General features: G+C 42.0%; 1 pseudogene; it reads right to left on the reverse strand.

Annotated features, from left to right (window-relative positions):
• Positions 1-556: 556 nt before the first annotated feature.
• On the reverse strand, positions 557-3830 carry LOC137381278 (probable G-protein coupled receptor 139; annotated as a pseudogene).
• Positions 3831-6049: the final 2219 nt, after the last annotated feature.

A 6049-nucleotide genomic window follows, 5' to 3' on the forward strand; every position in this document is an offset into this window, starting at 1 on the left:
TTCTGGTCGCCACATTATCAAAAGGATGTGGATGCTTTGGAGAGGGTGCAGAGGAGGTTCACCAGGATGTTGCCTGGTATGGAGGGCGCTAGCTATGAAGAGAGGTTGAGTAGATTAGGATTATTTTCATTAGAAAGACGGAGGTTGAGGGGGGACCTGATTGAGGTGTACAAAATCATGAGAGGTATAGACAGGGTGGACAGCAAGAGGCTTTTTCCCAGTGTGGGGGTTTCAATTACTAGAGGACATGAGTTCAAAGTGAAAGGGGAAAAGTTGAGGGGGAATATGCGTGGAAAGTTCTTTACGCAGAGGGTGGTGGGCATCTGGAACGCGTTGCCAGCGGAGGTGGTAGATGCGGGCACGATGGAGTCTTTTAAGATGTATCTAGACAGATACATGAATGGGCAGGAAGCAAAGAGATACAGAACCTTAGAAAATAGGCGACATGTTTAGAGAGAGGATCTGGATCGGCGCAGGCTTGGAGGGCCGAAGGGCCTGTTCCTGTGCTGTAATTATCTTTGTTCTTTGTTCTTTGTTTAAAACTCTACAGCTCTTTCTATGTTTTCACTAATTTAGCAATGATATTGAGAGGGTATTTCACCACCTTGTTCAGCTCCTGTCTGAATTTACTCTGGGTCACAGTGTAAATACACGTATTGGTGCAGGAACTGAGAAGCTGCAGCATCTTTGATGTGCGATCTGTGATATAGTGAGGGTCAGTGTCAGTGTAATAATACTGAAAATCTGCAATTCTTGTATAAATTTTAAATACAACCAGCGTCATCCATAACAGTATAAAACTGATGGATATACTGAAGAGTAAAATAATTGATTTTCTCTGATTCTCCATCTCTGGGTCCTTGTGATTCTCTCCATTGCTGTGGCGCCGGAATCCCCTGCGGACTTTACTGGAGAATAAAATACGTCTGACTGTGAGAACATTGAGCATCAAAATCAGAAAGAACGGAACACAAGGGGTTAAAATGTAGTTAAACAATTCAAATGCCCCCCATTTGGGAGAAGTAAAGAAGCTTGGTTTATAAACACAACCTATGGGAACGTTAACAATAATGTAACGTGGCTTATATATAAAGTACCAGGGGACATTCTCTAAACAGCCCAGCACACTCACTGTTCCTACAACCACAGCTGCCGTTTTCTCGGTGCAATATTTTGTTTTCAGCTTCTCACAACAAATGGCCACAAATCGATCAAAGGTGAAAGAGACTGTGAGCCAGACACAAATCACTGTGGCTGCAGAAAGCAGAACGGCAATGAGAGAACACACAGGAGTAATGTCCAGGAATGAGTCTGGGAAATAAATTGAAATAATCCAGTACAGTATGGGATCAGTGATAATGAGCAGGAGATCAGACACTGCCATTCCCACCAGGTAGACAGTGATACATTTGGAGAGACCACACTTTCCTCGGGACAGGATCACAATCGCCACCAAGTTAACTGGAAGAGAGAGAAAAAAGGAAGCAGAGAAATTACTGATCAGACCTGGAGACAAAGCAGCAGTTTGACAGGATCTGGGCAAAATTTTCCAGCTTTGTTGCTGCATCGAACAGTGAAAACTGATTCATTGACCTGGGCAGTGCTTTGTCACAGTAAAATGTTAGAAAACACAGTTATTAATAATGAATTGGGAAATGGATACAGAAAGTGAATATGGTCAACACTGGATCTACTGGAAGTAATGAGTGAGGATGCAGTACCGGTGGGGAAATGAGAAGGGGTTTTACAGAGATGGAATCCAGTGGGTTAAATGGGAATTTGTCTCCAAACCTTTGGTTGGGAAGGTTAGGCAGAGCGGAAGGTTCAGCTGGTTCGTTGCTCTGGGTCCATAGAACCGACAGGGACTATTATCAGATGGGAAAAGGCTAAATTCTGCAGAACTGAGTTTGAGTGCTCGTATCAGCCATGATATTCAATGGCAGGTCAGGATCGAAGGGCTTAAAATCCTCACCTTGCTCCTATGTTCCTTAATTCCTATCAAGTTGGACGAGGCAGCTGGAGCTGGAGCCAGTAAGTGAGACTGGGAGGGAGAGAAGGAAAAGAACACTTTGGAGTTGGAGTGGAGACAGGAGCAGATGGTCAGTGATAGTAGATAATCTGAAGCAATGGATGAGGAGACGGAGGATTCAATACAGTGAGAGGGGAGGCTGAGATTCACAGGGAGAGATTGCAGCAGAGTATTAGAGTATATCTAATCTACAGATCCCAGTAACACAACTTAATGAATCCATTCAAACAATAAAACTTGTGGTTATTGATGTTGGAGAAAAGTTTATTGTTTATACAATATAGTCAATGCATTTAGTTTGTACAGGAAATTAAGAATATATTTCTGATATCAGCCTCGCTCTTTATTGAATTCAGCAGTCACAGAGATTTTAAAGTACAGTATTTAAATAATGAATTACCATCAGTGATGAACTGATTCTATTCTGTTTATTCAGTCAGTAAGTAAGGAATAGGAACTTTCTACAAAACAAAATGAGGATCTGACAGTAATAAACACAGAGGATCAAGTCCAACAGTAAAATTAACACAATCTGACAACAGAAAACTTCAACTGACAGTTTCTCTCACTAACTGTTCTGGATATTCCAGCACTTTTTGTGAGTGAATTATTCGCACCGCTGTTTCTTTCCCTCTCTCTATTTCTTCTGGCTATCTTTTTCTCTGCTCCTTTTCTCCTACCTTCTCTCAGTCGCCCTCCCTATCTTTCTGGAGTACTCACACTCTGCCAACTGTTACTTAATGTCAATTTTCACATACGATTTGTTATTATAATTCTGTGCCTGTGTTCTGTTCACCAGCCCCGTGTTCAATGATTCTATTCTCAGAGTCAGTTTGTTCAATGGTGAAACCTCTGTGAATATTTTAATTTGTCTACACATTACGCAAATCTCCTCCTGTTCACCTAGACTCTTCACTTCATTTAGAATGCATGGAATAAACAGAATCGAAATCTCCTTCCAGACAAACTTCACAATCATTGAAACTCCTTCTCCTGGAATTATAAAGTACACCATTAGAATGTGGGATTGTTTAATTTACAACACACCGACATCAGCGCTGCAGCTGATAATCCAGAGACAAATGGGAAAACTCTTGGTACCAACCAATAAAACATCATATCAGTGCATTCTATTTCACAATGTAGTCCAGTGACAGTGAAGGATCCACACTGAAGTAGAGAAGGAGATGGGAAAGATTCAGCAGCAAACTCAGTTCAGTGGCCAGATCTCTGAAACAGCGTCAGACGCATACAGAATGTAATAATATTTTATAACATTGATAATCAATAAATACATTAAATCCCAGTTAAGTTGCAGCATATTATTGGGGATGGAGGATATTGTTCTGTCCCCTTGTAATACTGAGACCATGAGATGCTGCATTATCAGCCACTGAAGACAATTACATAAAAGTATTGCAATCCAGGTTAGATCCACAACAGGAAACTATTCAAAGCTCCTGATAGCCTGATTCCTGCTCTGCGCCGAGACATCTGATTCGAATGCATTCATTACACAAAATAATCGAGTAACTATATCGGATTTGTATAAACAAAGGTCATTACAGAAATAATGTAGCTCCAACAAGACTGAAAGAGCTGAAAGGTAGGAGATGCCATCAATCAACTTCGGGAACAGGAGGCTGAGTAAAACACAGTGGGGCATAATACCAAGTACAGCAGCACAGGTAACATCGAGTTATACCATTCACAACTGATATACAGGCTTACCAGGAACACCAATTGCGGCAAGTATTCGATAATAAATGGATACAATCTGAAGCATTATTGAATATCACATTTTTATGAGAAGCAGAGACTTCTGTTAGACTGGAACCCACAGCTCCAGCAGACACTCTGAGCTCATATCTTCCAATGGGTGCTGTTTTATAAATGGGAAAAGTCTCCACTGGCACGGTTATACCCCTGATAATTGCTATTAGTTACACTCACCTGAACAAACATATTGCATCAGCAGTTTTGAATGCGTTGGAGGGGGTTCAGGGGAGGTTTGATAGATTGATACATGGAATGAGCTGGTTGTCTTATCAGGAAAGGTTGGACACTGGTATTGTGTTCACTGGAGTTTAGAAGAGTGAAGGGAGACTTGATTAAAGTATATGAGATCCTGAATGGTCTTGATAATGTGGATGTAGAAAGTATGTTTCTTTTTGTGGGGTCACTGAATATTTTAAGGCGAAGGTAGATAGATTCTTCTTAGGCAAGGGAATCAAATGAAATCAGGTGTCCATGGGATTGTGGAACTCGAGACATAAACAGATCAGCTGTGATCTTATTGAATGGTGGAAGAGACTCGTGGGGCCAAATGCCTACTTCTGCTCCTAATTTGTATGTCGTATATTTACCTGTTTTGTCTACATTGGGTAATGTCTCCAACAAAAATTAGAAATGTGCCACCTCTTGACTCTATTCTTCCAGTTCAATTCTGTCAGGCCACACGTCAATGTGAACGGGTCCAAAATTCTGCTGCTGATGTTCAGTTCTTACCAAATCCCGCTCACCCATTAACCTTACCTTCACTGACCCGCATTGGCTCCCAGTTCCTCAACACCTGATAATTAAAATTTATATCATTGTGTTAAAATCCCTCCATGTTCCCGCCCCTCCCCATCTCAAGCCTCTCCTCCAAACTTGCAGCAAATCTATCGATGATCTATCGATACCACTGACACTGACCTCTTGCACTGCGACTGACATTGCTTGGTTCCATTCTCACTAATCTGATTGTGGCCAGAACATCTCCAGCAATGGCTTCTCTTTCCACACCAGTACCATTACCTCTGGAGTACCCTGAATTTTCCATTCTTGCTCCCTCATCTTTAATATCTAAATGTTGTCCACTGGTGACACCATCTACACACATGCTGTCTGCTTCCACATGTGTGCTGGCAACATCAGCTCCAGCTCTCCACCATCTCGCTCGACCCTCTACTGCCTCTGTGTTATCAGACTCTTACAGTTTGTTTTCCATGAGCTGACATTTCATCCAATTAAACATGGGGCAGAATGAAGTCTCCATCTTTGGTCACACTACAAACTTCAGACCTTTGTCACCGATGCCATTACCCTCCTGGCTGTTGTCCCAAGCTGCATTTGATGCGATGTAAACTCTGATTCCGAGGACCACTGCATTTTTTGTTATCCATAAATGACTTAGATCTTGGAATACAAAGTAGAATCTGAAAATGTTTCAATGATAGCAAACCTGGAGGAGCTGCTTACAGGTGACGATGATACACACCACCTGTAACAGGAGAGAGAAAGAATAGCAGAATGGGCAGAGAGATGACAGATGGAATTTGATACCGACTAGTGTGAGATGATGCTTTCTGAAGAATGGATATAGAGTGACAATGCAGAATACTGGCACAGTGTTAAAATTGTCAGCAGGAACAGAAGAAAACACAAGCATGTAAACATACAAATTTCGGATCAGGAGGAGGCCACTTGGCCCATCGAGCCTGCTCCATCATTCAACAGCTTCATGGCTGGTCAGATTGTAATCACAATTCCACATTTCGCCGACTCCCAATAACCTTTCATCCCCTTGCTTATCAGGAATCTATCTGCCACTGCTGTTAAACATTTGAAATGTCTGCTTCCACCGTCTTTTGCGGAAGAGAGTTCCAAAGACCATAACCCTCTGAGAGAAAAGAAATTCCTCAACTCTTTCTTCAATGGGGGACCCTTGTTTCAAAACCGTGACCCTTAACTCTAGATTCCCCACCCAAGGGTAAACATCCATTACACGTAAACCCTGTTAAGACCCTTTAGGATTAAGTCTCATCTTACTCTTCTAAACTGCAGCTGCTACAAGCCACGTCTGTCCAACCTTTCCTCATAAGACAACCCGGCCATTCCAGGTATTCATCTGGTGAAGGTTCCCTGTACTGTTTCCAACGCATTTATATCCGTCCTTAACTAAGGAGATCAATACTGTGCACAGTACTCCAGATGTGGTCTCAACAATGACCAGTATAGCTGAAGCACTCCATCCCT

Source organism: Heterodontus francisci, chromosome 22, assembly GCF_036365525.1.
Source record: "Heterodontus francisci isolate sHetFra1 chromosome 22, sHetFra1.hap1, whole genome shotgun sequence".
NCBI classification, from domain to species: Eukaryota; Metazoa; Chordata; class Chondrichthyes; order Heterodontiformes; family Heterodontidae; genus Heterodontus; species Heterodontus francisci.